Raw genomic sequence first — 13,458 nt, forward strand, 5'->3', positions numbered from 1 at the left:
AAACGTCCAGCCATATTACTGCCACTGTTGTACCATAGGTGGCAAATCTATGTACCAAATCTCGCACCCTTTTCGTTCCCATCACGTAAAGATTCAATCAGATATTTTTCCTACTATTCTTTTTACGCACGAAAAGTAAAATTTCGTTATTTTCTATTCTTTCTAGTGTTGCATCTTTGATGGCTACCTGTGTATTATATTTCTGAACGTACAGAAATTCGCGGAACCCTTAGTCAAACAAACTGGTGAAGACCATGTGACTGCAGGTCTCTGTAATGAAAACCGATATCCGACATTGTCGGATTTGTTTTTAATTTCTTACTTGACTTGTCACCTATTCGCTATTAAGCCATTTGCACTCTTTCATCGAACAGTCAATCAATAAAAAAGACTTTTACAACCAAACGCTCAAAAGAATGATATGTAGCTAAACTGATACCTAAATTATCTTCTTCTTTTCCTTGTACCTTTGTCCTGCAACGGCGCAGGGTTCTCGTGGTTAGTTTAAGGGGTGACCGAATGCCCAGACTGTCGCCACCCTGTTATCCGCCAGGACGGGATACGTGTACGGCACCTATCTGCGAGTAGTGTTGTTCCTTGTGAAAGTGAGCGAAAGTTTTCCAAATTTTTGCGAATCAAGTAACTGACGCGGGACCTGGGAACCAGACCAGTATTCACTTCGTAGGATGTGGAAAACCGCATAAAACCACGTCCAGGCTGCCTGTCACACCGACCCTCTTCGTTAATGCACCATAGTGCTTGTGTCCGGAGCCAGCACACATCCCCGTCCTAAAAGCATCGCTTTAACAAGCATCGCTGTCCGGGTGGGTTTCTATCAGTGTTAACAAACATACAACTAACATTGTTATGCCCGCCCTGTCAGCCGTGAGGTCTAACGCAGTGCTTTCCGGGCGGGAAGGCGTGTCGATCCCCAGCACGAATCCGTCCGACCGATTAGTGTCGAGGTTCGGTGTCCCGGCCAGTCTGTGGACGGTTTATAAGGAGGTTTTGAATCTGCCTCGGCGAATGCAGGCTGATTCCCCTTATTCCACCTCAGTTACGCTATGTCGGCGATTGCTGCGCAAACACATTCTCCGCGTACGCGTACACCATCATTACTCTACCACGCAAACATTGGGGTTACACTCGTCTGGTGTGAGACGTTCCCGGGGGTCCGCTGGGGGCCGAACCGCACAGTAACCCTGGGTTCGGTGTGGGTCGGCGGTGCGGTGAGTGGAGTGTAGTAGCGTGTTGTGGCGTTGTGAACCACTGAGGGCTACGGCGCGGATAAAGCATCTCCGTCGTTTCTAGGTCCCCAGTCCCATATAATACAATACAATACAACATTATTGTATGCAAAGCGGTATTCAAAATTTTTAAATTTCACGTTAAAAGACATTTAAAGATACGTACACATAAATTTTGCACAGATAACATGTACTAATTATAAACGGCCACATAATATCCTTTAATAAATGAATGAAAATAGTTACTGACTTTCCGGTATAATACTATTGAAACAGGGACACGAAAATAGTTTTATACGTCTCGTATCGGAAGATTGCTAACATTTACCAAATATATTTGTACATATATTTATTTCATAACACCAAAAAATAGTATGTGGTTTATTTCTCGAAACGCATTACTGCCACAGTGGCTGAAATTGGTGTCTTTTCAGTTTCTTGTTTGGAGCCGGAAAAGTACCATCCGGATAATGAATACTACAATTTTTATAATTTTCGTAGTGGATCTGAAATACAAGAATGACGGGAAATAAGAAGTATCTTACTAGATGCAACCTTACAACTGATTTTATTATTTTGTTTTCCTCCTTATTATCGATTTATCTTACTATTTTCTGTAAATTATTTTCTTTATTGATGTTATGGATCCGGTGTCCGCCCTTGGTAGCTGAGTGGTCAGTGCGACAGAATGTCCATCCTAAGGGCCCGGGTTCGATTCCCGGCTGGGTCGGAGATTTTTCTCCGCTGAAGGACTGGGTGTTGTGTTGTCCTAATCATCATCATTTCATCCCCATCGACGCGCACGTCGCCGAAGTGGCGTCAAATCGAAAGACTTGCACCAGGCGAGCGGTCTACCCGACGGGAGGCCCTCGTCACACGACATTATTATGGATCCGGTGGATAGGAGAGGTAACACCTAAATTTCATAGTTTGACCTATTTGCAAATCAAACATAGTAAGAAATTATGTCACGTTTGTGAATCCTGCGTAATGTAACACTTCACCTGACTGCTTCCATGGCTAAATGGTCAGCGTATCTGATTGCTATGTAGAAGTCCTGCGATCGGTTCCCGGTATGGCCGGAGATTTTTCTTTGGCTGGAGGGCTGGAACGGGGTGCATTCCGCTTCGTGAACCCAGTTGAGGAGCTACTTAAGCGAGAAGTATCGTCTCCGAGGTCTGGGAAACTAGCTACGTCCGGGAGAGCGCTGCGCTCACCCCATATCCTCCATAACGCAATCTAATGACGTCAATGGCTGCGGATGATATGGCGGTCGATCGGCAATGAATATGCTGTCAGGGCCACGACGCTGGCAGAAGGTATCCGTCGGCTAATATGCTTCTCGAAGTCATCGTTCTGTAACATCGGCGAGTAGCAACATCATCATCGTAAAACTAGTTTAGGTGACGCATCTCTCTGTGGTATGTGGTTTCAGGACCGACTGAACTTCCAGCAGCGTTTTTTGAGCAAAGGGACTTGAAGATATTTATCTCTCGCGGAACTGTAATGTAGTTCTCGATGGTTTCCGCATTATTTGCAACTCCAGGAGGTACTGAGTCTTCTTATTTTAAGGTGTAATCCGGACCATTCATAGCAGATCTTACGTGCTTGGATCTGTCGTTGAAGGTTGGTGCTGTCTTCAGTAATCAGAAGAATATTATCAGCATATAGCATAGAGTGGTAACTCGTAGAGCTTTTATATTCGCCGTGGTTGCAGAAGCGCGTTCTCTCAAACACAGTCGGTATCCCTAATTTAATTACTCGTGGGTGTAAACTTATTCTTGTGATTCATTTCTGAAGTGAAAACATTTATACGTTCGCCGATCGAACTTACTTCCATGACTGATTTGAAACGCTAATAACTGCGAGACTAATATTGCGTTAGCAGTGGTTGAGGCCACAACGGATAAATCGTCTGTAAGTGTATGTCGCACAGTGTTGTCATCGTAGGAGAATAGGCGTCTGTGCGTGAGGGTTAAGAATTAGCTTTGTATAAAGTTATAAATTGGTGTAGCGTAGAAAATCGTTTAGCTAAAACACTGATTCGGATGTTATTGTGTTGAGCCTGCACAACACTTTTAGGAGCCAAAGTGAGACAGTAAAAATATCCATCGGAATATACAGGCTGAGTCACTGACTATTGCCACCAAGAATAACTCCGAAAGTATGAGAGGAGCTGAAAAGTTTGTGGGACAAAAGTTGCATGGAACAACGGGGGCCATAATATGACGTTGGTCTTTTGTTGCTAGGTGGGGTCGCTTCAGAGATATGAAGGTCAACTTTGCTTTATTTTTTTTATGGGATGCTACAGTTTGGTACTTATTTTCTGATTGCGACTATCGACACGAATCCAATGATGTGTAACAGTAAGGCCTTTGAAGGTCAACGAAGGTCAAAAAGGTGGCATGAACGTCCCATTACAGAAGGTGTTCGATGCCGTGACCATTGGTATCAATGCAGTGCTGCAATCTTCTTATCGTGGATTGAGTGGTATTCCGTATCTCACCGGCACTTATCGAAGCACATTTTCTTACAATTCTCTCTCGCATATCTTCAGGTGTAGTTGGAACGTCTTTATAAATAATGTCTTTTATGAATCCCCACAATAAAAAATCCAGAGGCGGCCACGACATATCATCTCCTCCGCGTCCAATCCAACGATTTGAGAATCGTCTCTGCAACTCATTTCTAGCCATCAGCGAAAAATGTGCCGGACACCAATCGTGTTGACACCACATTCTGTTCCTTGTTCCCAGAGGTATTTCTTCCAATTACAGACCTAATGGTTCTTTCAGGAATGTGGTGTGCTTCCTATCATTAAGTTTTCCTTCGATGAAGTAGGGGCCTATAATTCTGTCCTCCAGAATCCCACACCATACGTTCACCGATCACGGTTTTTGGTGTGCAACTTGCCACAGCGAACATGGATTTTCAGTTGCCCAATAATTCTTGTTATGTAAATTAACATTTCCGTGGTTCGTGAATGTAGCCTCGTCAGTAAATAAAATCAAATTAATAACTGCGTCATCCCTCTGAACCTGAAATTGAGCCCATCGGCGGAATTCAATGCGACGCATACAATCCGTACCAGTTAATTCCTGGTGGAGACTGGTATGGTAAGGGTGATATTTATGGCGATGCAAAAAATGTTACAAATGGCTCTGAGCACTATGGGACTTAACTTCTGAGGTCATCAATCCCCTAGAACTTAGAACTACTTAAACCTAACTAACCTAAGGACATCACACACATCCATGCCCGAGGCAGGATTCGAACCTGCGACCGTAGCGGTCGCGCGGATCCAGACTGAAGCGCCTAGAACGGCTCGGCCACCCCGGCCGGCCCAACTGAGGAGCTACGTGATGACAATACGGCGATGCAGAACACAAACAACACTACTCTGCCTCATGCCAGGTTCCCTTGCGATTTGACGCGAACTAACACAAAGATCTCGAACCACAGTGTCAAGAGTACCAATTTCTGTTTCCTCGTTAGTAATTTTCCTTTGCCGGATATGTTTCCGATGCGTTAAAGATCCAGTTGTTCTCAGTTTGTCATGCACATGTTTAAATGTACGACGTGTAGGGTAAGTACGTTGAGAATATCTTTCAGCGCATAAGTCTCTAGCTCTCACTTAAATTCGTTGGCATTCTCCGTAAGTGAGAAGCATATCGCCTTGTTTTTCGAAGGAATACATCATTCACATTCGCTTGATTCGACGATACTATTCTTACCGTTCCTATTAGTGTTGTACTGCGTGTTTACATGATAGTGACACGTTAGATGGATACACCGTATTCCGCGAACATTTACTATATGCACGATATACGAGAGAGAACTGTGAAATCATGTACTTAGATAAGGGCCGATGAGATAAGGAATACCACTCAATCCATAATAAGAAGATTGCAACACTGCACTGATACCAAGGGTCATCACTTCGAACACCTTCTGTAAATGAACGTTTAGGACAACCTTTTGACCTTCGTTGACCTTCAAAGACCTTACTGTTACACATCATTGGATTCGTCTCGATAGTCGCTATCAGAAAATAAGTACCAAACTATAACATCCCATAAAAAAATAAAGCAAAGTTGAGCTTCATATCTCTGACGCGACCGCACCTAGCAACAAAAAACCAACGTCATATTATGGCCCCTGTTGTCCCATGCGACATTTGTCTCACAAACTTTTCAGCTACTATCGTACTTTCGGAGTTACGCTAGGTGGAAAATTTGGAAATTTGTGGTAAGATCTTATGGGACCAAACTGCTGAGATTATCGGTCCCTAAGCTTACACACTGTTTAATCTAACTTAAACTAACTTACGCTAAGGACAACACAAACACCCATGCCCGAGGGAGGACTCGAACCTCCGACAGGAGGAGCCGCGCGAACCGTAACAGGACGCCCAAGACAGCGCGGCTACCCCGTGCGGCATTCTAGGTGGCAATAATTATTGGCTCACCCTGTATATGGAATCCGATATTATACTGAGAATTACAAAACAGTGAAAGATGTCGTTTCCTTTGATCTGTGAATATGCAAGGAATTGCAGAAAATACGAGTCAGAGAAATCTCGTGTCGGAAGGAATCCAAAAAGTCTAAAAAGTCCTGTGCCGATCGAATGCGAGAGCTATGGCAGCGCTGAAAAGGAAACGAAAGAATGACCCTTAGGTAATTCGGCGGCCAGTGACAGTCAAAACTTGTCATTTATCTACTCTGTAGGAATGGTCCGCCCCCGTTAGCTGAGTGGTTAGCCGGCACGGTAATTCAGCGTGTTCGGTCAGAGGGTTAGCTGCACTCTGTAATTAAAAAAAAAAAAAACTGAGTTAATGGATCAACCACGAACTGAAACGGGTGTCTTCCGACATCCGCCCCGAGCAGATACAACGAACGAAAACGAACTAAATGAGATTTCAAAAAAAGTGGTCAGCGTGACAGAATGTCAAACCAAAGGGCCCGTGTTCGATTCCCGGCTGGGTCGGAGATTTTCTCCGCTGAGGGACTGGGTGTTGTTTGTCCTAAACATCATCATTTCATCCCCATCGACGCGCAAGTCGCCGAAGTGGCGTCAAATCGAAAGACTTGCACCAGGTGAACGGTCTACCCGACGGGAGGCCCTCATCACACGACATTATTATTTTATTACACCGGATGGTTATAACTAAAGTACCGCTATTCACGGAGATGGAGTGTGGACTGTAATTGTCGTATGGCAGCGAAACTTGATAGACATGCTAATGCGCTAATGCAGAACCAGTTTACGCTGGATAAAAGTTATTTCCAATTTTGGCCACCAGGTGCAAATCTGGCACTGTACAGCATCTTGTCGACGTCTCCGGTGCTCGTACGGAAGGTATTATACAAGCAATGATTAATAATGAAGTCAACTTTATGTTTTCTTCACTTCATTGTCATTTCCTGCCCCAATCTTGTTACCAGTCCACTACGTATGGAAACATTTCGATAAGCCTTTCTTGTATTCACAGACCCAGATTTGCACCTGGTGGACAAAATCAAACTTTTTTTTCAGCGTAAATCGGTTTCACACTGATGAAGAAGAATATCTACCAAGTGCCGCTGCCGTACCGTAATTACAGTCTATATGGGATACCAGTCAGAAGCCTCGCTTTAATTATAGCTATCTAGTACTACTCTGTGTAATCATTGTATTAAATAGATCGATAATTAAGTTACATATTAGGATGCACTCGGTCTTCAGGCCACATCGGGACCATCCGACCGCCGTGTCATCCTTAGTTGAGGATGCGGATAGGAGGGGCGTGTGATAAGCATACCGCACTCCCGGTCGTTACAATGGTTTTCTTCGACCGGCGTCGCTACTATTCGATCGAGTAGCTCCTCAGTTGGCATCACGAGGCTGAGTACACCCCGAAAAATGGCAACAGCGCAAGGTGGCCCGGGTGGTCACCCATCCAAGTGCCGGACACGCCCGACAGCGCTTAACTTCGGTGATCTCACGGGAACTAGTGGATCCACTGCGGCAAGGCCGTTGCCACATATTAAGATGAGGACTTTTAACGATTATGTCACGACGTTTTCACGAAAAAACTACAGCGTGAACCTGAACTGTGCACATAGATTTTTTTGGTCAGCACTATGTGATCTACGTGTGCATACGTTCCGTGAATGAGTAGCTTTGTCTCACACTGTTTCGTAAAAACTGATGTAGGAAATCAAAACTGCCGCTGTCTTCTCTCTTTCTCCCATGTGTACAAGACGATGTTTTGGCTATTTCAGGTTCGTATTAATAGCTCTCAACCAATATTTTCCACTGCTTATCAACTCCGACATCCAGCTCCGGCTGGTTTTGAAAAGACGCTGTGTACATCTGCATAGACCTCAATGTACTTCGCCCCGCGATTGCAGAGGAGTCAGAGGAGTGTGCGTCTCGGTGGTGGGGCCAAGGACTGTTCGATTAGAGCGGCAGTAACCTAGACGAGAGGCAGCGTGTGTCCGCTAGCGGTGATGACGTAGGACGCTCTTATCCGGGGGCTTACCCGTCAGCGCCATGGCGCCAGCTCTCGGCCGAGGTCAGGGCACACTTTGCTTTCGTCACCTAATGGCTCCTGTTGGCCACGTCCGCCTCAGCGTGCTCCCTGACACGCTCCTAGACCTACTGCACGAGTTTTTCGATAGCTGTTCAGACCCAGCTGACTTTTTTCCGATGTGACAACCCCCAGCCAAAGTCATCAACCGTACGAGAGAACGTCGGGAAGTTGTTCGTCTGGGACAAAGATACGTTGTTTTGTTGTGTTGATACAATAACGCATGCTGTGCAATACTGTTAAGTGATTTGTGAGCCCGATCTGATTATACATGAGATTAGCCATGTTGATACGTGTTGATGCTTGTACGTTGAATCGGAACTACCAACACAAGAAAAGAATGAAATATGTGATATTTTGGTTTCCCTTGTCAGTGTGTACGTGGAAATGTTGTCCTGTGTGTCTTCTGCAACCAGATAACCGTATCGGGAAACACTATCAGTCATATTCAGCCTTATTCGCGATAAACGCTATGATGTGAAACATGTCAGCTGAAAACACATACACATTATATACATATGTTATAAGGCGACTGATGACCTCAGCAGTTGAGTCGCATAGTGCTCAGAGCCAGCCATATGTTATAGGCCTTTCCTGTAAAAATGATTAATTATTCTACACTTCCTCTACGCTATAGAAGGAATCGTTAAGAAGAAACATCTTCGATCTACATTTGAAATTATTTCTGTCACCTGTCACACATTTTGTTTCCATGACTAGATTCTCAAAGGATTTTATAGCTGCATATTTCACTCTTGCTTAGACATTCCCTGCCTATGCACCTTCCTAAACAAGTTGTTTGTAATGAAACAAGCCTGTCTTTACCAGAGTCGTGTGACGAATTCCTTGAAACGGATCTTTTGAGTGGTGTGAATGAAGATTTTGTCAATGCTGTACACCCAGTTGATAAAACGAAAATTGTAAATGATCCAGCTGAGACAGGCATCAAGCGCATGGGGAACTGCAATAAATTGTTTCCAGAACAGAAATGAGAAACGCAGTGTGTTTACATTTCGCGGCGTGTGGTTCCAGCTGTACCGGTTGTAAAGCTAAGGACTGTCAAAATTATTTGTGTTCTGGATTCGAATATTAAATTTAGTAGTTTTCAATCGTTCACCCAAATATTAGCAGAGTGTTTACACTTCATGGCGTGCAGTAGCAGTTCTCCCGTTCAGACAAAGTTGTTTGTGCACTGTTACAGAGTTATTAAATTTAGTAGTTTTCAACTGTGTCTCGTGCTGTTTGTGGCGAAATAACAGTTTAATAAACTTTTGGAAACGTTCGATCACTGTGTTTTTAGAATTTTCTATGCGTTGAAGTCGTTTAGTAAATTGCGTGTGGTAGTTTTCAGCTAACGTTTCTTTGTTTCTAATGAAGTACTTCAGTAAAATTTTCATTCACTGTTTCTGCTTCCTTGAGTGTTCCAATGGCCGCTTGAATTTTTGGTTTTAGCTAATAAATTCTGTAAAGTTCCGTTGATATTGATATTTGTTGTTGTATAGTAGTATTAATAAAAGTTGTTGCTTTCTTAGTAGAGAGTGAATTACGAGATCACTATTGTTATTTCTACAAATAGTTCTACTAGTGTAATTGAACTTAGGTAACGTAGACGTTTAGTTTTTTTCAGTAACTCTAAAATTTTACCATGAATGAGAAGTGTGGGCTTTGTCGTAGGTTTGTGAGTAGTGGGTTACGGTGTGGGGTTTGTTCAAAGTATTTTCATCGGGGGAATGCAGTGAGGAAGCCAGTGGGCATTCTAGCGAGACCCTCTCCTGGGAATGCAGAATCTGTAGTAGAAATAAGTTGATAGAGGAGCAGGAGCGTAAGATCTTTGTCCTTCAGGTGCAGTTACAATACGCAAAGGAGGAACTAGATACGTTGAGGAGGGTGAAGCGTGGTGGGGAATGGGATCTGACAGTATGCAAGGAGGCAGCTAACAGGAGGAGGTATTCAGACAGCTTTACTTTGCGTATATGCAATAGATTTGACCTACTGACAGAGTTGAGTGGAGAGGCGCCTCTTGTAGCTGATGGTGTAGGAAGCTTGCAGCAGTCCTCAGCAGTTAGGAGGCCTAAGCTAGTTGCAAAGTCTGACAGAAAGAAGAAAGTTCTGCTCCTAGGTAGTTCGCGCGGTAGCGGTGTGGGCCAGCGGTTGCAAGTTGTGTGAGTAGCAGGTCACCAGCATTGTGAAGCCTAGTGCAGGGTTGGCTCAGGTGACTGACAGCATAGAGGAGTTACGTAGGAATTTTACGAAAGAGGATCAGATAGTGATTCTGAGTGGAGCAGGGAATAATCTTGATAGGGATGGGGAATACAGCGTAGGTGATGACGTGGTAAAGATAGCTACTCAGACTGGTAACACTAATGCGCACTTCGTGCTACTATTTCAGCGTCATGATCGGTCTCATCTTAACGCGGCTTTTAGGCGTGTTAACATGGGGCTGTGGAGAGCACTGATGGCAGAGGGCATGGGTCACATTTCAGTGGTGCCAGTTGGGTCTATCAGTAGATCGGGTTTCACTAGCCGTGGCCTGCACCTCAATAGGAATGGGAAGGGGAGGCTGGCAAAGCTTATAGGTGACAGTGTAGTGGGTGGTGGTGGGATCACTCATGGAATTATTACTGTAGTAGTTGGTGTTAGAAATGCACCTTTTTTTTAGACTGAAGTCAGCTGATAGGTATACCTGCTTTAAGGAAGTCCCTCTAACAAAGGAATTGCCTTCAGAGGAGGTTAGGTATCCAAGCAGAGCAGAAATTAGCATATTTCATCGAAATATAAGAGGTGTTAGAGATAAAGTTAGTGAGATACTTATAGATGTTGACTTAGACATTATTGTTTTATCGGAACACCACTTAAATAATTTGACAATTCAGAGGCTCCCTTTACCAGGATACAGATTAGCTGGCTCTTTTTCAAGGAGTACCTTGCAGAGTGGAGGAGTGGCCATGTACGTAAAAAACTGTATTCCATTTGGGTCCATAGACGTATCACGGCACTGCACTGAACAGATATTTGAATGTTGTGCAGGGGCAGTTAATTGAATTTAGTGAAACTAAACTTCTAATTGTTGTTGTTTATAGGTCCCCTAAACTCTGACTTACATGTAGTGACTTCAATATTAATTTTGTATATGACTGTGCAAGAAAAAGAATGTTGGTAGATCTTCTAAACTCATACGATCTGATGCAGACTGTGTTTTTTCCAACTAGGGTGCATGGGAGCAGCAGCACAGCCACAGACAACATTTTTATTCATTCTTCATTACTAGATGAGCATTCTGTTCGTAAAGGGCTGAATGGCCTTTCAGACCATGATGTACAAATTTTAACACTGAAAGGCTTCTGTACTCAAACAAATGTCACAGACTGATGACTGAAATACTTCTCTGTGATACTGACAAAGGGGAGATTGAGTCAATAATTAAATCACTGAAGAATCCTTTACTCTCATGGATATGATGGCGTGCCAAGCAGAATATTAAAGCGCTGTGCTGCACATGTTAGCCCTACACTTAGCCATATTTGTAATTTTTCCTTTAAGAGTGGTCAGTTTCCTGAACGATTAAAGTACTCAGTAGTAAAGCCGCTCTATAAAAAGGGAGAAAGGGGTAATTTAGACAATTTTAGACCTATTTCTATGCCATCAGCGTTTGCTGAATCTATTGAAAAGGCTATATATGTAAGGGTAATTGATCACTTTACATCACATAATTTGCTATCAAATGTACAGTTCAGCTCTAGAAGTTGTTTCACAACTGAAAATGCTGTGTTCTCTTTTCTCTGTGAGATACTGGATCAATTAAACAAAAGGTTTCGAACGCTACGCATACTTTTTGATCTAACAAAGGCCTTTGATTGTGTTGATAACAAAATATTGCCCCACAAGCTGGACCATTACGGAATATGGGGAGTAGCTCACAATTGGTTCACCTCTTACTTTAACAACAGACACCAAAAGTCATTATTCACAGTGTTGAGAATGACTGTGATGTGGAGTCTGAGTAGGTACAGTCAAATAGGGAGTGCCCCAGGGATCAGAGTTGGGGCCATTCCTGTTCTTTAGTTATATAATTGATATGCCGTCTAGTATTACGGGTACTTCTAAAATATTCCTGTTTCCTGGTTACACTACCGTGGTAGTAAAGAGTGTTGTGTGCAACATTGGCTCTGTTTCAAATGGTGCAGTTCATAACATAAGTTCATGGCTTGTAGAAAGTAAACTAACGCTAAATCACAGCAAGACTCAGTTTTTACAGTTTCTAACAGACCCCCCCCCCCCCCCCCATGAACCATGGACCTTGCCGTTGGTGGGGAGGCTTGCGTGCCTCAGCGATACAATGGCCGTACCGTAGGTGCAACCACAACGGAGGGGTATCTGTTGAGAGGCCAGACAAACATGTGGTTCCTGAAGAGGGGCAGCAGCCTTTTCAGTAGTTGCAGGGGCAACAGTCTGGATGATTGACTGATCTGGCCTTGTAACATTAACCAAAACGGCCTTGCTGTGCTGGTACTGCGAACGGCTGAAAGCAAGGGGAAACTACAGCCGTAATTTTTCCCGAGGACATGCAGCTTTACTGTACGATTCAATGATGATGGCGTCCTCTTGGGTAAAATATTCCGGAGGTAAAATAGTCCCCCATTCGGATCTCCGGGCGGGGACTACTCAAGAGGACGTCGTTATCAGGAGAAAGAAAACTGGCATTCTACGGATCGGAGCGTGGAACGTAAGATCCCTTAATCGGGCAGGTAGGTTAGAAAATTTGAAAAGGGAAATGGATAGGTTAAAGTTAGATATAGTGGGAATTAGTGAAGTTCGGTGGCAGGAGGAACAAGACTTTGGTCAGGTGATTACAGGGTTATAAATACAAAATCAAATAGGGGTAATGCAAGAGTAGGTTTAATAATGAATAAAAAAATAGGAGTGCGGGTAAGCTACTACAAACAGCATAGTGAACGAATTATTGTGGCCAAGATAGACACAAAGCCCATGCCTACTACAGTAGTACAAGTTTATATGCCAACTAGCTCTGCAGATGACGAAGAAATTGATGAAATGTATGACGAGATAAAAGAAATTATTCAGGTAGTGAAGGGAGACGAAAATTTAATAGTCATGGGTGACTGGAATTCGTCAGTAGGAAAAGGGAGAGAAGGAAACATAGTAGGTGAATATGGATTGGGGGGAAGAAATGAAATAGGAAGCCGCCTTGTAGAATTTTGCACAGAGCATAACTTAATCATAGCTAACACTTGGTTCAAGAATCATAAAAGAAGGTTGTATACCTGGAAGAATCCTGGAGATACTAAAAGGTATCAGATAGATTATATAATGGTAAGACAGAGATTTGGGAACCAGGTTTTAAATTGTAAGACATTTCCAGGGGCAGATGTGGATTCTGAACACAATCTATTGGTTATGAACTGCAGATTGAAACTGAAGAAACTGCAAAAAGGTGGGAATTTAAGGAGATGGGACCTGGACAAACTGAAAGAACCAGAGGTTGTAGAGAGTTTCAAGGGAACAATTGACAGGATTGGGGGAAAGAAATGCAGTAGAAGAAGAATGGGTAGCTCTGAGGGATGAAGTAGTGAAGGCGGCAGAGGATCAAGTAGGTAAAAAGACGAGGGCTAATAGAAATC

General features: G+C 43.5%; 1 pseudogene; it reads right to left on the reverse strand.

Annotated features, from left to right (window-relative positions):
• Positions 1 to 7,150: 7,150 nt before the first annotated feature.
• On the reverse strand, positions 7,151 to 7,268 carry LOC124546240 (annotated as a pseudogene).
• Between the last annotated feature and the right edge of the window lie 6,190 nt (positions 7,269 to 13,458).

This window comes from Schistocerca americana, chromosome 8 (assembly GCF_021461395.2).
Source record: "Schistocerca americana isolate TAMUIC-IGC-003095 chromosome 8, iqSchAmer2.1, whole genome shotgun sequence".
In the NCBI taxonomy this organism is placed as follows: Eukaryota; Metazoa; Arthropoda; class Insecta; order Orthoptera; family Acrididae; genus Schistocerca; species Schistocerca americana.